This window comes from Phymastichus coffea, unplaced genomic scaffold (genome assembly GCF_024137745.1).
Source record: "Phymastichus coffea isolate CEN01 unplaced genomic scaffold, Cenicafe_Pcof_1.1 PCOF00005, whole genome shotgun sequence".
NCBI classification, from domain to species: domain Eukaryota; kingdom Metazoa; phylum Arthropoda; class Insecta; order Hymenoptera; family Eulophidae; genus Phymastichus; species Phymastichus coffea.
The window spans coordinates 4,261,077-4,270,758 of NW_026706816.1; the positions used below are offsets into that span (position 1 = coordinate 4,261,077).

Sequence of the window (9,682 nt, forward strand, 5' to 3'; positions counted from 1 at the left end):
CTCTTTAACGAGAAAGGTGTTATGCAACGAGACCCTCTAGGACTGTTCGAAACGAGTGAAAACTACTGTTGGACACCCGAACCGCTCCATATTTATCGCTGGGGAGCTTGCCGCTGGTTGAACAAAACAGCAAGTGAATACGGATATAAAGTGCGGACTTTCCAGCCAACTAACACGTATGAATTAATCGGCGAAATAATATATAATAACTCATCAGAATTTCAAGAAATATGCAAGGAAAGTGTAACGAAGATGGGATACTCACTGCTAGGTCCAGTAATACCAGGACTCACAGTGGCACAACAGCAAGCCAGAGGCAAACGTTTTTCATTAAGAAATAATAATGAGATATTTCAATATCCGGAATATCTTACAGTACCAAAGGATAGTTTATTCAGGAGCCAAAATTTACTATTTCAAACCGCGAGTGAAAGTACTTCAGTATGTTCATTCAGCATCTGTTTAAGATAATTTATGATAGTCTTAATACAGATAAACGCCTTACTTTTGGATATTGTGCAGTATGTCAAGTACCATTATTAGCAGTACGTAATTGTCGTTACTGCACGGCGTTACATTTAAGCAAACAGTGTGAGGACGTGTTGATGCAAATTTTGGAGTGCTCCTTTGGCGAACATCGGAAGTCATTAGAAAATGATGACGAAAGGTGTCGATTCCATCAAGGAGGTAGTGAATTAATTCAGGCGTGGAGTAGGCAAGTAGATCAGTTATTTTCAGAAAACAGTAACTATTGGCTAAATCTTAGTGAATAAATTTTTTTGGGGGGCTATTTTTATATAAAAGTAGAAATAAATAAATAAATTATTATTAAAGTGAATTCATACTGCAATTTCCTGGCAAGACTCCTCCAAATACAGTTGACATAGAATACACTAAATTCGCCACTTGGTATTCGAATAAATTAAATGGTATCTAATAGTAGGAAAGAAACAAAATTAGAATTTTATAGCTAGATTAATGATTAAGTTCCCGGTTTGAAAGGTAGAGTAAAATAAAGGGGACTCAGTTACCAGTAAGACAGCATAGTGTCAACTAGTTTTGTGTCTGTGTCTCTGTAAGTAATTGTATAACATGTTCGTGAGTAGGGTCTTGCAAAAGTTGGAAGAAGTTTATGGAGAAAACCACGGATTTGTGATTACAGAAGAAGGAGTGATAAGTGATCCCTTAAACTTGTTCAACTGTCCGGAACCATACGATAACGTTAGACGGCGAAGCAATGAAAATGGGACGACCATCCAGAGCGGGTACCCAACAAATCAGGTCCAAGACTTAGGGCAGATTTGCTATGACAGCTACGAAGATTACCGTAAGGCATCGGAGGATTGCGCTCATATGATGGGATACGACCTAATCCTATCGCTAGTACCCGGACTGGAAATCACGAATAAGCAACTTCAAATCATCATGAAAAGGTGGCAGTTAAGATACGAAAACGACCAGTTGCAGTATGTAGAGTATGTTCCTCGACCACCGGATGAATGTACGAGAGAAGATATGCAGGTATGGATAGATTATCTTGTAGCATATTTTCATGGAGAAAGAATCAAACGCGGAAGAACTGTAACACGTACGTTAATAATTTAAGCCCGAACAACGTTGCGTCACAAATTATTTAAGGGGAAAGGCTCGGAAGGCGCACTCGTTTCGTCGCGGAAAATTAACGAGGGCTATGTCGTTCAGTAATATCGATAATCGCGGTTTGACTAGTTACGAGAGAGACAGGTTGCATAAATAAACTTATCGGTTCGGATATTTTACACTTTATTAAAATAACAATATACATATGGCGTTGACGTGTGCGTCGGCCAAGTCCGGGCTAAATCCATTCCGTGCGAATTAACGCACAGGAAACAGAACATCGCCTTACAACTATTCCGCGAATTCCCGCGAGTGCGATGCGAATTTACGCATGCAGCCACTCATCCGCGTCCGGCCGGTACGATGCTCGGAGAGAGAGAGAAATCGAGGCGCGCACCGAGAAACGAAAAAGGGTACCTGACTTTAGGAGGGAGCGCTGCTGTTGAAGTCCACGTCTGCTGGGCCCACTATGTAGTCCTCCAACGGTGGATTTAGATGGATGTAGCTGGTCTTCCTCCTTGATGATGGTTGCTCGATGGCAATCAACTGCACACACACTGGTTTTTGTCGCGAGGCTCAACTAGCTAGTAATTAGTTGCCGATCAAAATCCTACTACTGTCCGATCTCGCGCCTTCCGCGACGTCTTACGCGCCCCTCCCCACAGGCACCCAAAACGGCCGAGCGCCGCCGGCTACGTACACATGTGCGACTCATGCCGGTGACACTACTTCTCTCTCTCCTCCTCTGCTCTCCGCTCTTGCCCTATCCCTCCAACGCCAGGCATCTTCGCCGATCAGGAATCAAACTTGCAACAAAGCCACATCGTGCGTCGATACTCGGTTTTAATCAACCAAGACCGATATGGCAGCGGCTCAGGGGAAGGCACGCGGAAGAGAGAGAGAAGCGAACAGGGCGATCGAACTCAATGATCGATTCGCCCGTCACAGAACATACGCCGAATTTGTATATCTGCCTTATGGAGGTGTGGGTTTTGCGGACTTATTAACTTTTGATAACTGTGTACAATGCTCTCGACCTCTACCTGTGTGGCGTTTTTGTAAGCTGTGTATTTAAAAATATTTAACCCATGGACCGAAGAATATCTTCCTCGTCTGTTGGGAGTGCTGGTCAACCGCCCATCAGAATGCCCTTCAACCCGGAGAAAAATGCCGTATATGTAAACCTGGCACCATAGGACAAGAAATATTTCTAAGAAGATTAAATGTAGTGTGGAGTGGTGGTTTCTTGCATTTTGAAAATTAGAGACTTTATGATGTACGCAATTTTAAATAGGCAGGTGCAACTTGCGAGCGCCCTGCGTCGCTGGTCTTCAGGGGCGGGCGTGTTACGTCGAGGAGGAGTCAGACTATTTTATGGCGGTAAAATTTGAATTTCTTATGGAAGGGGAATTCTCGTAATTAAAAGCAATAGTCATTTAATAGCTGACTTTAATCTCAGTGACGCACTTACCCCTTCTGGGATTAACCCTTTATTGATTAGTTTTTATGTATTTTGTGCTATAAAAGAGAACACAAAACAATGGTAACAGACACCCTGTATTCTATTCTGTGACACTACACACCTTCTGTTATTCGATCAATAAATTTTATAAATCTATTTCTATAATAACTTATTTGAGAGTTATACCTAATGCACGTTCATCTCTGGGTTCTGAGGTACAAGTTTCTGGACCAGTTAAACTGCAGGTAAATTATTTAATTATTACTTATTCACTCGGTAATTTAGGTACGTTGACGCTCTGCTTTCGTTTGAGTCTCGCACCCGTGGTAAAGCGTTGACGTGTTGACCGAAAAGAGACTGTCGCGTTTGAGTAATTCTTGTCAATTCGCGGCCGTTACGTGAGACGTAAGACACGTTTGGCATTTCAAATAATAATAGGTACATAACTTCTACAGTATGATTGAAAAATTTTTATTAGAGGAAATATCAAGTATGATGTCATATTACGTGCTACAGATATTGTAGCTACTCGTTACTTATTAAATTATGCCTGTATCATTAGTAAAAAACCTTTATCTGGATCAGCATTACAATTTGAAGGATAATTAACTGTGTACAATAATTTTGGTCCTTGCTACAGATGTATTTTTGCTAAACCACTTCCTCCTGAAACTACTAATAATAATTATGAAGGTAATGGCGTATTTGGAGCTTTTATTTATTATATGGAGTAATTACTTTTTAGCTTGGAATAATTACTTATTATAGGTAATTTGTGTGAGGAAATAAATTCTAAGAGTCATATATTTTAAGGATATAGTGATCAAAATTATCGGTGCACTTCAATTTTTACAACTTTAAAAAATAATCTTGGATATGCTAGATATTCTTTCAGGAAAAGTTGTAATGTTTGGTGGGATATATACAACTTTTAAGAATTATAATCCAGATTATGCTGTTTGTGGTAATTAGCTTAATATTCATAGTTTAATAGATTATGAAGAGCTTTGGGGAGCCAAAGCAAATGCCAAAAATCCATATTTAAAAATTTTAAATACAGGTGAAAGAAGAACTGGTTATGAATGTCATGAACTTCGTAAACTGTCTATTAAATCTTATTTATAATAGATGTAAGCTCTAACCAAGAATTCTAAATGTGTCGCTTGAAAAATTCAATTAATATTTCATTTACTGGCATATAATATGTGGCAATAATATATGGCAAAAATAGTATTTAAATTGCTAAAGAAGAAATTTATAAGGTATTAAATATAATAATTTTGAATATTGAATTGCTTTTTGTATAGAGTGAAACATTCTTGCTTTCAGTTTTTGACCTTTGCCGTCGCGGAAATGATTCTTAGAAAGCAGTTAAAATTTTAAAGCAATAATTTTCTACATGAAATTTCAAAATTGAAGATATTACAGCAGGTATACACGCATGGACACATAACACAGATCCTAATTTTCCATTCTTTTCTATTACTACCAGAGAAAAGTTTTTTTTTTTTTTTTTATTTCCAATAAAAATTACAATCTGTCCGAGGACAATAAGTAAATGTTATTAAACAATACATTGGTTACAATAAATTTGTTATGATTACATGAAGATACTTCACCGTTGCTCAGTACCTGTACGTTAATTACCGTATTTACTTAATTTACATTAAAAATGGTGTTTTATATTTTTTAAATCTTGAAACTGTTGGCGTTGTATTTATTAGTTCCTTGGCGAGTTGGTTTGGATGTACCGAGATTCTATTTGTATATTTTTTGCAGAATGCTTCTATTTCTTCTCGTACGGTTACTATGTTTACGTCATTCCTTATGTATTCGTTTGTGACAAACCATGGTGCGTCAGTGATGTATCGTAATGTTTTATTTTGGAATCTTTCTATTATATCTATGTTTGATTTTGTAGCAGTGCCCCACAATTGAATGCCGTACGTCCATACTGGTTTAATGATTGCTTTGTAAATTAATAGTTTATTTTTTATTGATAGTTTGGATTTCCTTCCGAGTAACCAGTAGTATTTTCTCGTCTGTAAATTTAATTGCTTTCTTTTAGTCCATATGTGGTCTCTCCATGTTAGTCTTCGGTCCAGGTGCATTCCTAGATATTTTGCTGAGTCTCCTTGTGGGATCAGTTTATTATTTATATATACTGGTGGGCATATTCCTTTTTTTTTGTGTAGGTTACTTGGATTGACTTCGTTTCATTTATTGTAATCCTCCAGTTATTGAACCATTTTAGTGCTATATCCAAGTATTTTTGCATATTGTTTGAAGCTTCTATTTCATTAGCATGTGATATCATTATTGCTGTGTCGTCTGCATATGTGGCTATGTTTACGTTATCTACAATTGGCAAATCGTGTATATATTAAATATAATATAGGACCGAGTACGCTTCCTTGGGGAACTCCGGCTTTTATTTGGTATAATCCAGTTATTTCATTATTAATTTTTACCTTGAAAGTTCTAAAGTTTAAATATGATTTTAGTAATGAATAGAGATTTTTTGGTACTATTTTATTAAGTTTATATAAAAGTCCTTCATGCCATACCTTATCAAATGCTTTCGCTACATCAAGAAATACAGCATTGCAGTATTCATTCTTCTCAAAAGTTTTTCTTATTTTATTAATGACTCTGTTTATTTGTTCTATTGTGGCGTGATTGTTACGGAAACCGAATTGATGTTCAGGTATTATATTTTGTTCTGTTAATATTTTGTTTAATCTTTCACTTATTACTTTTTCACAGATTTTAGATAAGGTGGGTAATAAGCTGATTGGCCTGTAAGACGCGACGTTTTGGGGCGGTTTACCTGGTTTTGGGATGAGTATCATTGTTGCTATTTTCCATACAGTGGGGAAGTAACTTAAGCAAAAAATTGAATTTATTACAATAGTTATGTACCTTATGGCTTTTATGGGTAGTTCTTTCAATAGTTTTGCATTAATATTATCATGATCAGGGCTCTTTTTATTTTTTAAATTGCGTATTATAAAATTTATTTCTTTTACTTTAATATTTTTATTTAATTGTTCATTATCATTGTTATTTTGTATATTATTTAATAAGTTTTGTTCTTCTACTTCTGTTATTTTCCGTTGGAAGGGATTAAATACATTTTGTAGGTGTTTAGCGAATGTGTTAGCTTTATCCATATTAGTTCTAGCCCAGGTCATATCATTTTTTAATATGGGAGGTGAGAATTTTTGCGGTTGATCAATTTTTTTAGTTGCTTTCCAGAGTGAATAGTCAGTAGCGTCAGTTGCAGTTAGGTTAGTAAGATAATTATTTATATTTTCATTTTTTTCTTCATATAAAATTTTTTTAAGTTCTTTAATTGATCGATTATATTGCGTTTTATGTACTTGTAATTTAGTTTGCTGCCATATTTTTCTTAGCTTTCTTTTTTCTTTAATTTTATCCATTACTGTTTTAGAAATAGTTTGATTTATGTTTTGTTTTGATATGTTTATAGGAGTTGCATTTTTGGCAGCTTGATATATATTTTTATTTAGTTTTTCAATCGCGATATCGATATCCTGCTTGGTCTTTAGTGGTATATTACATGTAAGTTTTTCATCTATTATTTCTCTGTAAAGTTTCCAGTCTGTTTTTTTTATTATACAGTGGGATATTTTTTGAAGTTGTTTTAATTGTTGAATTAAATTTAATAATAATTGGGGAATGATCAGAAGTTAAATCAAGGCATGTTTTAGCTGTAAAATATTTAGGGCATAAGCCTTTTATAATTGCAAAATCTATTAGGTCTGGTAATTTATTTATGTCAGAGGACCAGTAAGTCGGTTCGCCTGTTGATATTGGTGTTAAGTTTTCGTTTTTCATCACTGCGTATAGTATTGCTCCTTTAGGATTTGGAGTTCGCGACCTTGATCCCCACCATGTATGTTTAGCATTATAGTCTCCGCCAGCAAGGAAGCGATTTCCTAGGCTATCAAAGAATTTTTTATATTTTTCTTTTGTTATTGTGTGTCTTGGAGGGCAGTATAATGCAGATAGAACTATTTGGCCGGTATTATCTGAAATTGCTACATTTGTTGCTTGTAAGTAGTCGTATTTGTATGGTTCTACTTCATGATGATTTATTGTATTTTTAATTACTATAGCTGTTCCTCCATGTGCCTTGCCGTCGGGATGATTTGTGCTGTATAGTGTGTACTGTGGGATTTTAAGATAGTTTTTATGTGTAAAATGTGTTTCAGATATTAACATGACATCTATGTTATTTTCTATGAGAAAAGGTTTTAATTCTATACTTCTTTGCGCTAAACCGTTAGCGTTCCAAATTGCTATTTTTATTTCTGTGTTCATTTGATTTTGTTTATGAGCGTCGTAAGTAGATTTAGCATTGTGTCCATTCGATTCATCAACTGTGTCATCATGTTTTCAAGTTGACTGTTATTGTTTTGGTTTTCTATTAGTTGAGGTGTGTGTGGAATCTGTGTTTGTTTTGATTCTTCTTGCGCTGTGTTTATGTTACCTCGTGCAGCTTATGCATATGAGGCATTGGTCTTATGATATTTTCCGTGTTTATTTCTATTTGTTTTGGTCTTAATGCCGGAAACAATTTTTGTTGTAGAATTTTTCTTGCGTTGCATCCTTTGTAGCTAGCTACATGATTTCCGCCACAGTTAGCGTATTTGACTTCTTTTATTTTTGCGTGTATTGGGCAGTCTGCCGTGAAATGATTTTTCGCACATTTCACGCAAACAGGCAACCTATGGCAATAGTTTTTCGTATGGCCATATTCTTGGCATCGCATGCATTGTGGAATGTCTCGCTTTTTACGCGGGGGCTCGAAGCTAATGATTTGGTTCATTAATTTATTGATTTCATATATTTCTTTATTGTTTACATTGGTTTTAATTTCAACGAAAAAAATAGGTAGTGGTTGCTTTGTTATTCTGTGTTTAATGTTCGAAATTCTAATTACGCTGTGGTTATACGATTCTATTTCTTTTTTAAGTTCTTGTAAATCAACCGACGGATGAATGTTTTTAAGTACCGCTTTATATGGTTTGTTTTCTTTCTTTTGGAATGTATAAAAGTTGGTGTTTTTTCTCTCTAGTTCAGTTATTGTAGGGGTAAATAATTCCGGATTTTCTATTTGAATTTTAATTTCATTATTTGGCAATACTTTTAGGGTGTATTCATTTTTTGTAACCTGATCTAAAAGGGCTTTTAGGGGACTAATATTTAATACGCCACTTACGAATATCGGCGGTGATTTTGCTGGTTTTTTGACTACCTGTGATGACGTTGGTGTGTTTACGTTTTCGTTTTCCTTTTCATTGTTTTTGTTATTTTCCGTTACTTCCAGCACTTCAAATTGGTTGTTCAGTGTAACTGTGTCCTTGGAATTACCAAGCCAATAGTCTTTAATATAAGTTTGCCTTTTCTTGAATAAACGATTTTCTTCTGGACTACTTCTTAATCTTTTGTTTTGCACTGTTTTCCATATTGTTGTTTCTTCGGTTGTTTTTTCGTTTTGCACTATTTGGTTATTTTCAGCCATACTGGCTGCGTTTTGTTTAATTTCGAGAATAAATGTGTTTTAAAATAATCTTAGAATAAACTTAGAATTTCTCAGATTTTTCACGAGCGTTTCATCACACATCCGTACAGGACGAGCTCAACAGTCGAAGTGATTGACCAGAGAAAAGTAACAAATGAAATAGAAACCACAAATAAGATTATACTCCTAACAACTCCTAAACAAAAATCACAAGTAAAAAAGTGTAATTTCTGTTTAATTATTGCCCATCTTCATCTGAATCATCACTATAGAATGCATCTGAGCCATCTTCTTCTATATTTTTGCCTTCTTCCTCATTTTAATTATTGTTATTGTCGGGAAAATTTTATCGTATATCATCGATCCTAATCCTGACTTTCGCGATCATGTCAGCGTCAGGTGTAAATGTATCTACTTTTTTACCATACGAAGGTGGTCCGATAAGTACTTAGCTTACAAAATAAAAACGAAAATTTTGGAAAAGTGGCGTTTTATTTTTCAACATAGTCTCCTTTTAGTTCGATACACTTGGCCCAGCGAAGCTCCAACTTCTTTAACCCGTCTGAAAAATACGTTTCCTCGAGGTCTGAAAAGTAGGCTTCCATGGCAGCGATTACCTCTTCATTTGACTCAAATTTCTGCTCGGCGAGTCACTTTTTCAAGTTTGGAAACAAAAATAAGTCGCACGGAGATAAATCTGGAGAATACGGTGGATGGGGCAGCAGTTCGTAGCCTAATTCGACCAATTTGGCCATGGCGACGGCGGAGGTGTGAGCCGGTGCGTTGTCATGGTGGAAGAGCACTTTTTTCTTCGCCAAATGGGGCCGTTTTTTCTGCAATTCGACGTCGAATCGGCCCAATAATTCGATATGGTACAGCCCTGTGACCGTTTTGCCCCTCTCCAGGTAGTCGATATAGATTACTCCTTGTGAATCCCAGAAAACGGTGGCCATCACCTTTCCGACCGGGGCAGTCTTCGCCTTCTTCGGAGCACTTTCGCCGGGTAAAGTCCACTGTTTCGACTGTTCCTTGGTCTCTGGTGTATACCAGTGGATCCATGTTTCGTCGAC

The 9,682-nt window shown here is 36.1% G+C and overlaps 1 pseudogene; it reads left to right on the forward strand.

Moving 5' to 3' along the window:
- Window positions 1-252: 252 nt before the first annotated feature.
- LOC131667899 (adenylyltransferase and sulfurtransferase MOCS3-like) lies at window positions 253-5,043 on the forward strand (annotated as a pseudogene).
- The last annotated feature ends 4,639 nt before the right edge of the window (window positions 5,044-9,682 follow it).